Source organism: Equus asinus, unplaced genomic scaffold, assembly GCF_041296235.1.
Source record: "Equus asinus isolate D_3611 breed Donkey unplaced genomic scaffold, EquAss-T2T_v2 contig_180, whole genome shotgun sequence".
NCBI lineage: Eukaryota > Metazoa > Chordata > Mammalia > Perissodactyla > Equidae > Equus > Equus asinus.
This window is the reverse complement of record NW_027224828.1, coordinates 28,095-45,000: the sequence shown is the minus strand read 5'-3', so window position 1 is coordinate 45,000 and position 16,906 is coordinate 28,095.

The following is a 16,906-nucleotide window of genomic DNA, read 5'->3' as shown; positions in this document are numbered from 1 at the left end:
CGGGGTCTCACCGCCAGGGGCCTCCAGCACCAGGGGCGGTCCCGCGGCGCCCAGAACGGCGACTGGCCCCGTCGCCCCGCGCGCAGCTCACGGGGGCTCGGCCCCGCCACGGCCAGGGCTCTCCCGCACACGGCGCCAGCGTCCCGCGCCGGGCGCCTGGCGCGCGGGCCCCACCCGACCGGAGCCGAGAGCACTTCGCCCGGGGCCACCACCGGCCTCGGTGGCCGGAGGCGACACCCGCACGGCGAGGCCCACTTCGGTCCCGGCCGGTGGGCGGCGCGGCCAGGCGTCTGCCCGGGCGGGGGAGCACCGGGGGCAGCGGGGAGCGCGGCGCGCGCCTCGACGGAGGGAGCACGGGCTCGCGGGAAGGCTCCCGGGGACGGCCTCGGGCGCGGACGGGCCACCAGGAAAACACACGCGGGATCCCACCGCCAACGACACGCGAGGGCGGTCCCACGACGCCTGGGACGCCGGCCGGCCTCAGCCACCCCTCGGCCTCCCGCGGGCCCGGCCCCACCGCCGGGGCCTACGTGAGGCGCCCCCGCCGCCGGGGGCCGCCCCGTCCACCCAGCCACCCGTCTGCCTGTCTGGTCTGCTCCGGGGCCCACGTCCCGAGGGAACGCGCCCGAGAGCGGCGGCGGCCCCCACCCATGCCCGCACGCCACCACCGGCTGCGGCTCGGGACGGGAGCGAGCGGAGAGCCAGCCGCTCGCGGCGGGGCGGAGCCCGGACGGGGCCGGGCCCTCTCCCCGCCCCAGCGCGCGACGGGAGAACCACGCGCACGCTCGCGCACACGCGCGGCCCCGCGCCCGACGACGGCCCGGCCGGGCGTGACCCTCCCCCGACTCGGAGGGGGGAGGCGCCGGCCGCGGTAGGCAAAGAGCAGCTCTGCCCACGCGCCACGGTGGTGGCGTCCGTGGCTACTACGCGCAAAGGAGGGGCGGCGGCTGGGGGGTCCGGTACCCCAAGGCACCCTCTCGGATCGCTAGAGAAGGCTTTCTCACCGAGGGCGTGTCGCCCCCGCCCATCGTCCGCCATCGGGCCCACCAAGGCGCTTACAGACACCATGGCCACGCAATGCAGGAGGGGTCTGCGGTAGAGGTAAGGCCTAGAGCAAGTCGGAGCGTCCGTGGTCAGGGCCGCGAGCCCGCGCTGCCCCGGGCTCGCCATCTCTGGCCACACTGGGCTTAGCTAGGGATCTACAAGGCCCCTGTGCGGCTCCCAAGTCAGTGCCTCCCCTCAGGCCGAGAGACCAAGGGAGGCAGAGACTGGGACGGAGGTGCCGATCAAACAGCACCTCCCAACCAAAGAGCCAGCGCCACGCCGCTGGCTCGGCCCGCCACGGTCACTCCCACACCCGCGGGGAAACCCCAGCAAGGGGAACGCGCGGGCACGCGCCCGAGCCTGCCCGCCCCCACACGGCACGCCGTGGGGGGCGACGAGGCACCCGTCCCCCCCGAGGGGGACGAGGGGCACGCCTCCCTTACCGACTCGACCCCCCCCGCTCCTCAGACACACCAGCGCAGCGGTTACCTGAGGAGGCCGACGGGAACAGGGAACGACACCGCCACTCGGCCTCGGGCGCCTGAGGGACGACCTGGAACGCTCCAGGGGCACCGCCAACGGCCTGGGGAACGCGCTCACGCGCCCGGGAAGGCGCGCGGCGCGGCGGCAACACGGCCCGCCCCACCGCGGGGAGGGCCGCCCGCGAGACACAGCCAAGAGGCACAGGCAGAGCATCCGCCGCGTCACGGAGACCCCGACACCGCCCACGCCACGAGGCACGGGGCGGGGGAGCGAGGTCGGGCCGGATTCCGCACCCCTGCCGCCTCCCACACGCCACTCGCAGCGGGGGAGAACGGGCGAGGGGACCCGCGGGCAGAGCGAGAAGAGCGGTCCCGTTCGCCATGAACGTCCGTCCCTCGTCTGGCACGGCTTAGGCCCGGCCCGGGAGAGCACAGCATCACCACATCGGTCGGCAGCATAACGCGAGGGACCCCCGAGCAAGGGAAGGCCGGCGAGGACAGCGAGCGGAGGAGCCTGCTTCAGCCTCACCGACCCCTCTCCTCCTCCAGCAAGCGCGGGCGACGACCCCAGGACGAGAACGCCTGACACGCACTGGCACGGAGCCGGTGGGATGGGGTAAGTCGCGACCGCACCCGGGTGCCGGCGGCAGGGAGTGCACGTGGTAGAGGACCCCGCGCCCCTAACCCCGCCGCCCTCGGGTACCAGAGACCGGAGGTGGCACCACGGTCGTGGGGGCGCCTGGAACGCACAAGAGCCGGCGCGCAGGCCCCAGCGGGCGGCTCAAGCGGCGGGGGTGGAAACGGGCGTCCTGTTCTCGGCCAGAGCCCGGAGCCCTCCCCGCACACGCATCCAGGCACCCGGAAGCTCTCGGGCGACTGTCACCCGAGCAGAGCGTGTCAGCACTTATCTGGCGGCACAAAACCACCCATTCGGGGGCAAGAATCGCCGCGCCCGGAGACGGGGCCCACCCACGGATCACCAGGGGAACCCCTGGATCACGGCCACGGCCACCAGACCCCAAGCACGACCCCATCGCCACCAGGCCCGGAGCTCCCGGGGCCATCTGGTCGACCCCAGAAGCGTGGCGGCAGGGGGAGCCGGGGACAGCCTCCCCGGGCCGCCCGCGCGGGCCGGGACCGGTCGGTCCCTCCCTCTGAGTCGCCGGGTCAGGACTTAGAAAAGAATTCCGCGGAGGCGCCTCCGGCGACCGGGCCCGGGGCGGGACCGTGGCTCCCGTCCCTCAGCCGGGGCTCCACCTACGCCTCGAGCCGGCCCCCTCCCGCCTCCGGACAAAGACGCGACCCGCGAAACTCGGAGAGAGAAGTCCGGTCCGACGGCCCGGACCCACCCCGGGCACGCGTCCGGGCCGGGGACGCCCTCCCCGGCCCGCCCTCGAGGGCTCCCGGGGCCGGTCCACGCTCTTCTCCAGGGCGGGACTTGGAAAAAAAAACTGCCACGGAGGAGGAGGCATCCGAGGACCGGGCCCGGTCCCCACCGCCAGAGCCGGTCGACTCGGAAGACCAGTGGGGAAAAGGCCAGCCCGGCGGCCGAGCCCGTCGCGCCCTCCACGGGCCTCCCCCGCAAGGCCCCGGCCGGTCGCCCACCTCCGGAGCGGGGCGCGGAAAGGGGATCGGCGACGCGGAAGGCCCGACCACCGGGCCGCCCTCGGGACGACGGCCGGGCACGGGACGAGCTCCCTCGCCCGTTCCCCCGCGGCGGCCCCCCACCCCCTCCCGGGGACGGAGGGGCACCGGCGGCTGCTGGTCGACCCGTCCGGGAGGCCCCACACCCCGGCCGGCACCGGGCGGCGCGGCGACAGCCACCTCCCTCAGTAGCCTGCACCTCCAATCTCCGGCGAGCGGGCGTCGCGCTCACGCCCCGGCGCCACCGGGCCAGATCCCGCCAGCGACGCCGGCCTCCCGGGACTCTGCCTCGGTCACCGCGGCCGAGTCCCGTCCCTTGGCCCGCGTCGCCGGAGCTCCGGAGGAAAGAGACGATATAAAAGCGGCCGCCAGGTGGCACCCGGCGACCGACGACCGCCTCAGCGGGACGGAGCCGGAGCGCGGGCCCGCCGGGGAGCACAGCCGGGCCGCCGGGCCGCCCGATCCCGTCCCGGAGCCCCCTCGGACCCAGCCTCCCGGCCCAGTGCGGCCCCGGGGCGTCCGCCCGCGGGCTCCCGGCCGCCAAGGCGCAGCCCCAGCCGCAGGAGGGGGACTCGGAAAAGGTTTCTCGGGCGATCACCGGGAAGGGGAAGGGGAGAGTTCCCCCCAGAGAGGCCAGGGGGCGGCCCGGGCCGGGCTGGGCCGGTGCGGCCGGGAGGCCGCCGCTTCCCGGAGCGGCTGGAGCGCCCCCGGGGTTCCCGGGAGGACTTAGAAAATCAGGGCGGGCGGGGACGGTCAAACCGAAACCAGGCACGTCATCCGAGAAGGACCGTGATGACGGGAGGAGGAAAGCTTTCCAGTCCAGAGGGCCTGTCGAAGGCAGGCGGAGAGTCTACCCGCTGAAACTGACGAAGATGGGCAAAAGAAGCTAGCTCAGGCGCCGACATTTAAGGAAATAAAAAAAAAAAAGCACGAGGGCGTGGAGAAATGGGGAAAAATCAACACTGAGAAATCTACCCTCTGAAACCGACGAAGATGGGCAACAGGGGCTAGCTCAGGTGGCAATTTTTAAGGAAAAATGAAAGGAAGTGCGTGGAGACCTGGGGAAAAAGCAACACGGAGAAATCTACCCTCTAGAACTGAGAAAGAAGCGCAACAGAGGCTAGCTCAGGTGGCAATCTTTAAGCAAAAAAAATAAGATAAAAAAATACAATGGCGAGGAGACCCGGTGAAAAAGCAACCCTGAAAAAGGTACCCTCTGAAACTGAGGAAGCAGGGCAACAGTGCCTAGCTCAGGTGACAATCTTTAAGCAAAAGAAACACACAAGGGCGTGGGGAGCTGGCGAAAAGGCAACACTGAGAAATCCACCCTCTGAAACGGACGAAGATGGGCAACAGAGGCTAGCTCAGGTGGCAATCGTTAAGCAAAAGAAACACACAAGGGCGTGGAGACCTGGGGAAAAAGCAACACGGAGAAATCCACCCTCTGAAACTGAGGAAGATGGGCAAGAGAGGCTACCTCAGGTGGCAATCCTTAAGCAAAAACAAAGCACAAAGGCGTGGAGCCCTGGGGACAAAGCAACCCTGAAATATCTACCCTCTGAAACTGAGGAACATGGGCAAGAGAGGCTAGCTCAGGTGGCAATCTTTAAGCAAAAGAAACACACAAGGGCGTGGAGACCTGGGGAAAAGGCAACACTGAGAAATCCACCCTCTGAAACGGACGAATATGGGCAACAGAGGCTAGCTCAGGTGGCAATCGTTAAGCCAAAGAAACACACAAGGGTCTGGAGACCTGGGGAAAAAGCAACACGGAGAAATCCACCCTCTGAAACTGAGGGACATGGGCAAAAGAAGCTAGCTCAGGTTGCAACCTTTAAGCAGAAAAAAAACACAAGGGCGTGCAGACCTGGCAAAAAAGCAACAGTGAGAAATCTACCCTCTGAAACCGACGAAGATGGACAACAGAGGCTAGCTCAGGTGGCAATTTTTAAGGAAAAATAAAAGGAAGTGCGTGGAGACCTGGGGAAAAAGCAACACGGAGAAATCTACCCTCTAGAACTGAGAAAGAAGCGCAACAGAGGCTAGCTCAGGTGGCAATCTTTAAGCAAAAAAAATAAGATAAAAAAATACAATGGCGAGGAGACCCGGTCAAAAAGCAACCCTGAAAAAGGTACCCTCTGAAACTGAGGAAGCAGGGCAACAGTGCCTAGCTCAGGTGACAATCTTTAAGCAAAAGAAACACACAAGGGCGTGGGGAGCTGGCGAAAAGGCAACACTGAGAAATCCACCCTCTGAAACGGACGAAGATGGGCAACAGAGGCTAGCTCAGGTGGCAATCTTTAAGCAAAAGAAACACACAAGGGCGTGGAGACCTGGGGAAAAAGCAACACGGAGAAATCCACCCTCTGAAACTGAGGAAGATGGGCAAGAGAGGCTACCTCAGGTGGCAATCCTTAAGCAAAAACAAAGCACAAAGGCGTGGAGCCCTGGGGACAAAGCAACCCTGAAATATCTACCCTCTGAAACTGAGGAACATGGGCAAGAGAGGCTAGCTCAGGTGGCACTCGTTAAGCAAAAACAAAACCCAAAGGCGTGGAGACCTGGGGAAAAAGCAACCCTGAAATATCTACCCTCTGAAACTGAGGAAGATGGGCAAGAGAGGCTGGCTTCAGGTGGCAATCTTTAAGCAAAAGAAACACACAAGGGCGTGGGGAGCTGGGGAAAAGGCAACACTGAGAAATCCACCCTCTGAAACGGACGAAGATGGGCAACAGAGGCTAGCTCAGGTGGCAATCGTTAAGCAAAAGAAACACACAAGGGCGTGGAGGCCTGGGGAAAAAGCAACACGGAGAAATCCACCCTCTGAAACTGAGGGACATGGGCAAAAGAAGCTAGCTCAGGTTGCAACCTTTAAGCAGAAAAAAAACACAAGGGCGTGCAGACCTGGCAAAAAAGCAACAGTGAGAAATCTACCCTCTGAAACCGACGAAGATGGACAACAGAGGCTAGCTCAGGTGGCAATTTTTAAGGAAAAATAAAAGGAAGTGCGTGGAGACCTGGGGAAAAAGCAACACGGAGAAATCTACCCTCTAGAACTGAGAAAGAAGCGCAACAGAGGCTAGCTCAGGTGGCAATCTTTAAGCAAAAAAAATAAGATAAAAAAATACAATGGCGAGGAGACCCGGTCAAAAAGCAACCCTGAAAAAGGTACCCTCTGAAACTGAGGAAGCAGGGCAACAGTGCCTAGCTCAGGTGACAATCTTTAAGCAAAAGAAACACACAAGGGCGTGGGGAGCTGGCGAAAAGGCAACACTGAGAAATCCACCCTCTGAAACGGACGAAGATGGGCAACAGAGGCTAGCTCAGGTGGCAATCTTTAAGCAAAAGAAACACACAAGGGCGTGGAGACCTGGGGAAAAAGCAACACGGAGAAATCCACCCTCTGAAACTGAGGAAGATGGGCAAGAGAGGCTAGCTCAGGTGGCAATCCTTAAGCAAAAACAAAGCACAAAGGCGTGGAGCCCTGGGGACAAAGCAACCCTGAAATATCTACCCTCTAAAACTGAGGAACATGGGCAAGAGAGGCTAGCTCAGGTGGCAATCGTTAAGCAAAAACAAAACACAAAGGCGTGGAGACCTGGGGAAAAAGCAACCCTGAAATATCTACCCTCTGAAACTGAGGAAGATGGGCAAGAGAGGCTGGCTTCAGGTGGCAATCTTTAAGCAAAAGAAACACACAAGGGCGTGGGGAGCTGGGGAAAAGGCAACACTGAGAAATCCACCCTCTGAAACGGACGAAGATGGGCAACAGAGGCTAGCTCAGGTGGCAATCGTTAAGCAAAAGAAACACACAAGGGCGTGGAGGCCTGGGGAAAAAGCAACACGGAGAAATCCACCCTCTGAAACTGAGGGACATGGGCAAAAGAAGCTAGCTCAGGTTGCAACCTTTAAGCAGAAAAAAAACACAAGGGCGTGCAGACCTGGCAAAAAAGCAACAGTGAGAAATCTACCCTCTGAAACCGACGAAGATGGACAACAGAGGCTAGCTCAGGTGGCAATTTTTAAGGAAAAATAAAAGGAAGTGCGTGGAGACCTGGGGAAAAAGCAACACGGAGAAATCTACCCTCTAGAACTGAGAAAGAAGCGCAACAGAGGCTAGCTCAGGTGGCAATCTTTAAGCAAAAAAAATAAGATAAAAAAATACAATGGCGAGGAGACCCGGTCAAAAAGCAACCCTGAAAAAGGTACCCTCTGAAACTGAGGAAGCAGGGCAACAGTGCCTAGCTCAGGTGACAATCTTTAAGCAAAAGAAACACACAAGGGCGTGGGGAGCTGGCGAAAAGGCAACACTGAGAAATCCACCCTCTGAAACGGACGAAGATGGGCAACAGAGGCTAGCTCAGGTGGCAATCTTTAAGCAAAAGAAACACACAAGGGCGTGGAGACCTGGGGAAAAAGCAACACGGAGAAATCCACCCTCTGAAACTGAGGAAGATGGGCAAGAGAGGCTAGCTCAGGTGGCAATCCTTAAGCAAAAACAAAGCACAAAGGCGTGGAGCCCTGGGGACAAAGCAACCCTGAAATATCTACCCTCTAAAACTGAGGAACATGGGCAAGAGAGGCTAGCTCAGGTGGCAATCGTTAAGCAAAAACAAAACACAAAGGCGTGGAGACCTGGGGAAAAAGCAACCCTGAAATATCTACCCTCTGAAACTGAGGAAGATGGGCAAGAGAGGCTGGCTTCAGGTGGCAATCTTTAAGCAAAAGAAACACACAAGGGCGTGGAGGCCTGGGGAAAAAGCAACACGGAGAAATCCACCCTCTGAAACTGAGGGACATGGGCAAAAGAAGCTAGCTCAGGTTGCAACCTTTAAGCAGAAAAAAAACACAAGGGCGTGCAGACCTGGCAAAAAAGCAACAGTGAGAAATCTACCCTCTGAAACCGACGAAGATGGACAACAGAGGCTAGCTCAGGTGGCAATTTTTAAGGAAAAATAAAAGGAAGTGCGTGGAGACCTGGGGAAAAAGCAACACGGAGAAATCTACCCTCTAGAACTGAGAAAGAAGCGCAACAGAGGCTAGCTCAGGTGGCAATCTTTAAGCAAAAAAAATAAAATAAAAAAATACAATGGCGAGGAGACCCGGTCAAAAAGCAACCCTGAAAAAGGTACCCTCTGAAACTGAGGAAGCAGGGCAACAGTGCCTAGCTCAGGTGACAATCTTTAAGCAAAAGAAACACACAAGGGCGTGGGGAGCTGGCGAAAAGGCAACACTGAGAAATCCACCCTCTGAAACGGACGAAGATGGGCAACAGAGGCTAGCTCAGGTGGCAATCTTTAAGCAAAAGAAACACACAAGGGCGTGGAGACCTGGGGAAAAAGCAACACGGAGAAATCCACCCTCTGAAACTGAGGAAGATGGGCAAGAGAGGCTAGCTCAGGTGGCAATCCTTAAGCAAAAACAAAGCACAAAGGCGTGGAGCCCTGGGGACAAAGCAACCCTGAAATATCTACCCTCTAAAACTGAGGAACATGGGCAAGAGAGGCTAGCTCAGGTGGCAATCGTTAAGCAAAAACAAAACACAAAGGCGTGGAGACCTGGGGAAAAAGCAACCCTGAAATATCTACCCTCTGAAACTGAGGAAGATGGGCAAGAGAGGCTGGCTTCAGGTGGCAATCTTTAAGCAAAAGAAACACACAAGGGCGTGGAGGCCTGGGGAAAAAGCAACACGGAGAAATCCACCCTCTGAAACTGAGGGACATGGGCAAAAGAAGCTAGCTCAGGTTGCAACCTTTAAGCAGAAAAAAAACACAAGGGCGTGCAGACCTGGCAAAAAAGCAACAGTGAGAAATCTACCCTCTGAAACCGACGAAGATGGACAACAGAGGCTAGCTCAGGTGGCAATTTTTAAGGAAAAATAAAAGGAAGTGCGTGGAGACCTGGGGAAAAAGCAACACGGAGAAATCCACCCTCTGAAACTGAGGAAGATGGGCAAGAGAGGCTAGCTCAGGTGGCAGTCCTTAAGCAAAAACAAAGCACAAAGGCGTGGAGCCCTGGGGACAAAGCAACCCTGAAATATCTACCCTCTAAAACTGAGGAACATGGGCAAGAGAGGCTAGCTCAGGTGGCAATCGTTAAGCAAAAACAAAACACAAAGGCGTGGAGACCTGGGGAAAAAGCAACCCTGAAATATCTACCCTCTGAAACTGAGGAAGATGGGCAAGAGAGGCTGGCTTCAGGTGGCAATCTTTAAGCAAAAGAAACACACAAGGGCGTGGAGGCCTGGGGAAAAAGCAACACGGAGAAATCCACCCTCTGAAACTGAGGGACATGGGCAAAAGAAGCTAGCTCAGGTTGCAACCTTTAAGCAGAAAAAAAACACAAGGGCGTGCAGACCTGGCAAAAAAGCAACAGTGAGAAATCTACCCTCTGAAACCGACGAAGATGGACAACAGAGGCTAGCTCAGGTGGCAATTTTTAAGGAAAAATAAAAGGAAGTGCGTGGAGACCTGGGGAAAAAGCAACACGGAGAAATCTACCCTCTAGAACTGAGAAAGAAGCGCAACAGAGGCTAGCTCAGGTGGCAATCTTCAAGCAAAAAAAATAAGATAAAAAAATACAATGGCGAGGAGACCCGGTCAAAAAGCAACCCTGAAAAAGGTACCCTCTGAAACTGAGGAAGCAGGGCAACAGTGCCTAGCTCAGGTGACAATCTTTAAGCAAAAGAAACACACAAGGGCGTGGGGAGCTGGCGAAAAGGCAACACTGAGAAATCCACCCTCTGAAACGGACGAAGATGGGCAACAGAGGCTAGCTCAGGTGGCAATCTTTAAGCAAAAGAAACACACAAGGGCGTGGAGACCTGGGGAAAAAGCAACACGGAGAAATCCACCCTCTGAAACTGAGGAAGATGGGCAAGAGAGGCTAGCTCAGGTGGCAATCCTTAAGCAAAAACAAAGCACAAAGGCGTGGAGCCCTGGGGACAAAGCAACCCTGAAATATCTACCCTCTAAAACTGAGGAACATGGGCAAGAGAGGCTAGCTCAGGTGGCAATCGTTAAGCAAAAACAAAACACAAAGGCGTGGAGACCTGGGGAAAAAGCAACCCTGAAATATCTACCCTCTGAAACTGAGGAAGATGGGCAAGAGAGGCTGGCTTCAGGTGGCAATCTTTAAGCAAAAGAAACACACAAGGGCGTGGAGGCCTGGGGAAAAAGCAACACGGAGAAATCCACCCTCTGAAACTGAGGGACATGGGCAAAAGAAGCTAGCTCAGGTTGCAACCTTTAAGCAGAAAAAAAACACAAGGGCGTGCAGACCTGGCAAAAAAGCAACAGTGAGAAATCTACCCTCTGAAACCGACGAAGATGGACAACAGAGGCTAGCTCAGGTGGCAATTTTTAAGGAAAAATAAAAGGAAGTGCGTGGAGACCTGGGGAAAAAGCAACACGGAGAAATCTACCCTCTAGAACTGAGAAAGAAGCGCAACAGAGGCTAGCTCAGGTGGCAATCTTTAAGCAAAAAAAATAAGATAAAAAAATACAATGGCGAGGAGACCCGGTCAAAAAGCAACCCTGAAAAAGGTACCCTCTGAAACTGAGGAAGCAGGGCAACAGTGCCTAGCTCAGGTGACAATCTTTAAGCAAAAGAAACACACAAGGGCGTGGGGAGCTGGCGAAAAGGCAACACTGAGAAATCCACCCTCTGAAACGGACGAAGATGGGCAACAGAGGCTAGCTCAGGTGGCAATCTTTAAGCAAAAGAAACACACAAGGGCGTGGAGACCTGGGGAAAAAGCAACACGGAGAAATCCACCCTCTGAAACTGAGGAAGATGGGCAAGAGAGGCTAGCTCAGGTGGCAATCCTTAAGCAAAAACAAAGCACAAAGGCGTGGAGCCCTGGGGACAAAGCAACCCTGAAATATCTACCCTCTAAAACTGAGGAACATGGGCAAGAGAGGCTAGCTCAGGTGGCAATCGTTAAGCAAAAACAAAACACAAAGGCGTGGAGACCTGGGGAAAAAGCAACCCTGAAATATCTACCCTCTGAAACTGAGGAAGATGGGCAAGAGAGGCTGGCTTCAGGTGGCAATCTTTAAGCAAAAGAAACACACAAGGGCGTGGAGGCCTGGGGAAAAAGCAACACGGAGAAATCCACCCTCTGAAACTGAGGGACATGGGCAAAAGAAGCTAGCTCAGGTTGCAACCTTTAAGCAGAAAAAAAACACAAGGGCGTGCAGACCTGGCAAAAAAGCAACAGTGAGAAATCTACCCTCTGAAACCGACGAAGATGGACAACAGAGGCTAGCTCAGGTGGCAATTTTTAAGGAAAAATAAAAGGAAGTGCGTGGAGACCTGGGGAAAAAGCAACACGGAGAAATCTACCCTCTAGAACTGAGAAAGAAGCGCAACAGAGGCTAGCTCAGGTGGCAATCTTTAAGCAAAAAAAATAAAATAAAAAAATACAATGGCGAGGAGACCCGGTCAAAAAGCAACCCTGAAAAAGGTACCCTCTGAAACTGAGGAAGCAGGGCAACAGTGCCTAGCTCAGGTGACAATCTTTAAGCAAAAGAAACACACAAGGGCGTGGGGAGCTGGCGAAAAGGCAACACTGAGAAATCCACCCTCTGAAACGGACGAAGATGGGCAACAGAGGCTAGCTCAGGTGGCAATCTTTAAGCAAAAGAAACACACAAGGGCGTGGAGACCTGGGGAAAAAGCAACACGGAGAAATCCACCCTCTGAAACTGAGGAAGATGGGCAAGAGAGGCTACCTCAGGTGGCAATCCTTAAGCAAAAACAAAGCACAAAGGCGTGGAGCCCTGGGGACAAAGCAACCCTGAAATATCTACCCTCTGAAACTGAGGAACATGGGCAAGAGAGGCTAGCTCAGGTGGCAATCGTTAAGCAAAAACAAAACACAAAGGCGTGGAGACCTGGGGAAAAAGCAACCCTGAAATATCTACCCTCTGAAACTGAGGAAGATGGGCAAGAGAGGCTGGCTTCAGGTGGCAAACGTTAAGCAAAAGAAACACACAAGGGCGTGGAGACCTGGGGAAACAGCAACACGGAGATATCGACCCTCTGAAACTCAGGAAGATGGGCAAGAGAGGCTAGCTCAGGTGGCAATCGTTAAGCAAAAACAAAACCCAAAGGCGTGGAGACCTGGGGAAAAAGCAACCCTGAAATATCTACCCTCTGAAACTGAGGAAGATGGGCAAGAGAGGCTGGCTTCAGGTGGCAATCTTTAAGCAAAAGAAACACACAAGGGCGTGGGGAGCTGGGGAAAAGGCAACACTGAGAAATCCACCCTCTGAAACGGACGAAGATGGGCAACAGAGGCTAGCTCAGGTGGCAATCGTTAAGCAAAAGAAACACACAAGGGCGTGGAGGCCTGGGGAAAAAGCAACACGGAGAAATCCACCCTCTGAAACTGACGAACATGGGCGAAAGAAGCTAGCTCAGGTTGCAACCTTTAAGCAGAAAAAAAACACAAGGGCGTGCAGACCTGGCAAAAAAGCAACAGTGAGAAATCTACCCTCTGAAACCGACGAAGATGGACAACAGAGGCTAGCTCAGGTGGCAATTTTTAAGGAAAAATAAAAGGAAGTGCGTGGAGACCTGGGGAAAAAGCAACACGGAGAAATCTACCCTCTAGAACTGAGAAAGAAGCGCAACAGAGGCTAGCTCAGGTGGCAATCTTTAAGCAAAAAAAATAAAATAAAAAAATACAATGGCGAGGAGACCCGGTCAAAAAGCAACCCTGAAAAAGGTACCCTCTGAAACTGAGGAAGCAGGGCAACAGTGCCTAGCTCAGGTGACAATCTTTAAGCAAAAGAAACACACAAGGGCGTGGGGAGCTGGCGAAAAGGCAACACTGAGAAATCCACCCTCTGAAACGGACGAAGATGGGCAACAGAGGCTAGCTCAGGTGGCAATCTTTAAGCAAAAGAAACACACAAGGGCGTGGAGACCTGGGGAAAAAGCAACACGGAGAAATCCACCCTCTGAAACTGAGGAAGATGGGCAAGAGAGGCTACCTCAGGTGGCAATCCTTAAGCAAAAACAAAGCACAAAGGCGTGGAGCCCTGGGGACAAAGCAACCCTGAAATATCTACCCTCTGAAACTGAGGAACATGGGCAAGAGAGGCTAGCTCAGGTGGCACTCGTTAAGCAAAAACAAAACCCAAAGGCGTGGAGACCTGGGGAAAAAGCAACCCTGAAATATCTACCCTCTGAAACTGAGGAAGATGGGCAAGAGAGGCTGGCTTCAGGTGGCAATCTTTAAGCAAAAGAAACACACAAGGGCGTGGGGAGCTGGGGAAAAGGCAACACTGAGAAATCCACCCTCTGAAACGGACGAAGATGGGCAACAGAGGCTAGCTCAGGTGGCAATCGTTAAGCAAAAGAAACACACAAGGGCGTGGAGGCCTGGGGAAAAAGCAACACGGAGAAATCCACCCTCTGAAACTGAGGGACATGGGCAAAAGAAGCTAGCTCAGGTTGCAACCTTTAAGCAGAAAAAAAACACAAGGGCGTGCAGACCTGGCAAAAAAGCAACAGTGAGAAATCTACCCTCTGAAACCGACGAAGATGGACAACAGAGGCTAGCTCAGGTGGCAATTTTTAAGGAAAAATAAAAGGAAGTGCGTGGAGACCTGGGGAAAAAGCAACACGGAGAAATCTACCCTCTAGAACTGAGAAAGAAGCGCAACAGAGGCTAGCTCAGGTGGCAATCTTTAAGCAAAAAAAATAAGATAAAAAAATACAATGGCGAGGAGACCCGGTCAAAAAGCAACCCTGAAAAAGGTACCCTCTGAAACTGAGGAAGCAGGGCAACAGTGCCTAGCTCAGGTGACAATCTTTAAGCAAAAGAAACACACAAGGGCGTGGGGAGCTGGCGAAAAGGCAACACTGAGAAATCCACCCTCTGAAACGGACGAAGATGGGCAACAGAGGCTAGCTCAGGTGGCAATCTTTAAGCAAAAGAAACACACAAGGGCGTGGAGACCTGGGGAAAAAGCAACACGGAGAAATCCACCCTCTGAAACTGAGGAAGATGGGCAAGAGAGGCTAGCTCAGGTGGCAATCCTTAAGCAAAAACAAAGCACAAAGGCGTGGAGCCCTGGGGACAAAGCAACCCTGAAATATCTACCCTCTAAAACTGAGGAACATGGGCAAGAGAGGCTAGCTCAGGTGGCAATCGTTAAGCAAAAACAAAACACAAAGGCGTGGAGACCTGGGGAAAAAGCAACCCTGAAATATCTACCCTCTGAAACTGAGGAAGATGGGCAAGAGAGGCTGGCTTCAGGTGGCAATCTTTAAGCAAAAGAAACACACAAGGGCGTGGAGGCCTGGGGAAAAAGCAACACGGAGAAATCCACCCTCTGAAACTGAGGGACATGGGCAAAAGAAGCTAGCTCAGGTTGCAACCTTTAAGCAGAAAAAAAACACAAGGGCGTGCAGACCTGGCAAAAAAGCAACAGTGAGAAATCTACCCTCTGAAACCGACGAAGATGGACAACAGAGGCTAGCTCAGGTGGCAATTTTTAAGGAAAAATAAAAGGAAGTGCGTGGAGACCTGGGGAAAAAGCAACACGGAGAAATCTACCCTCTAGAACTGAGAAAGAAGCGCAACAGAGGCTAGCTCAGGTGGCAATCTTTAAGCAAAAAAAATAAAATAAAAAAATACAATGGCGAGGAGACCCGGTCAAAAAGCAACCCTGAAAAAGGTACCCTCTGAAACTGAGGAAGCAGGGCAACAGTGCCTAGCTCAGGTGACAATCTTTAAGCAAAAGAAACACACAAGGGCGTGGGGAGCTGGCGAAAAGGCAACACTGAGAAATCCACCCTCTGAAACGGACGAAGATGGGCAACAGAGGCTAGCTCAGGTGGCAATCTTTAAGCAAAAGAAACACACAAGGGCGTGGAGACCTGGGGAAAAAGCAACACGGAGAAATCCACCCTCTGAAACTGAGGAAGATGGGCAAGAGAGGCTAGCTCAGGTGGCAATCCTTAAGCAAAAACAAAGCACAAAGGCGTGGAGCCCTGGGGACAAAGCAACCCTGAAATATCTACCCTCTAAAACTGAGGAACATGGGCAAGAGAGGCTAGCTCAGGTGGCAATCGTTAAGCAAAAACAAAACACAAAGGCGTGGAGACCTGGGGAAAAAGCAACCCTGAAATATCTACCCTCTGAAACTGAGGAAGATGGGCAAGAGAGGCTGGCTTCAGGTGGCAATCTTTAAGCAAAAGAAACACACAAGGGCGTGGAGGCCTGGGGAAAAAGCAACACGGAGAAATCCACCCTCTGAAACTGAGGGACATGGGCAAAAGAAGCTAGCTCAGGTTGCAACCTTTAAGCAGAAAAAAAACACAAGGGCGTGCAGACCTGGCAAAAAAGCAACAGTGAGAAATCTACCCTCTGAAACCGACGAAGATGGACAACAGAGGCTAGCTCAGGTGGCAATTTTTAAGGAAAAATAAAAGGAAGTGCGTGGAGACCTGGGGAAAAAGCAACACGGAGAAATCTACCCTCTAGAACTGAGAAAGAAGCGCAACAGAGGCTAGCTCAGGTGGCAATCTTTAAGCAAAAAAAATAAGATAAAAAAATACAATGGCGAGGAGACCCGGTGAAAAAGCAACCCTGAAAAAGGTACCCTCTGAAACTGAGGAAGCAGGGCAACAGTGCCTAGCTCAGGTGACAATCTTTAAGCAAAAGAAACACACAAGGGCGTGGGGAGCTGGCGAAAAGGCAACACTGAGAAATCCACCCTCTGAAACGGACGAAGATGGGCAACAGAGGCTAGCTCAGGTGGCAATCGTTAAGCAAAAGAAACACACAAGGGCGTGGAGACCTGGGGAAAAAGCAACACGGAGAAATCCACCCTCTGAAACTGAGGAAGATGGGCAAGAGAGGCTACCTCAGGTGGCAATCCTTAAGCAAAAACAAAGCACAAAGGCGTGGAGCCCTGGGGACAAAGCAACCCTGAAATATCTACCCTCTGAAACTGAGGAACATGGGCAAGAGAGGCTAGCTCAGGTGGCACTCGTTAAGCAAAAACAAAACACAAAGGCGTGGAGACCTGGGGAAAAAGCAACCCTGAAATATCTACCCTCTGAAACTGAGGAAGATGGGCAAGAGAGGCTGGCTTCAGGTGGCAATCTTTAAGCAAAAGAAACACACAAGGGCGTGGAGGCCTGGGGAAAAAGCAACACGGAGAAATCCACCCTCTGAAACTGAGGGACATGGGCAAAAGAAGCTAGCTCAGGTTGCAACCTTTAAGCAGAAAAAAAACACAAGGGCGTGCAGACCTGGCAAAAAAGCAACAGTGAGAAATCTACCCTCTGAAACCGACGAAGATGGACAACAGAGGCTAGCTCAGGTGGCAATTTTTAAGGAAAAATAAAAGGAAGTGCGTGGAGACCTGGGGAAAAAGCAACACGGAGAAATCTACCCTCTAGAACTGAGAAAGAAGCGCAACAGAGGCTAGCTCAGGTGGCAATCTTTAAGCAAAAAAAATAAGATAAAAAAATACAATGGCGAGGAGACCCGGTGAAAAAGCAACCCTGAAAAAGGTACCCTCTGAAACTGAGGAAGCAGGGCAACAGTGCCTAGCTCAGGTGACAATCTTTAAGCAAAAGAAACACACAAGGGCGTGGGGAGCTGGCGAAAAGGCAACACTGAGAAATCCACCCTCTGAAACGGACGAAGATGGGCAACAGAGGCTAGCTCAGGTGGCAATCTTTAAGCAAAAGAAACACACAAGGGCGTG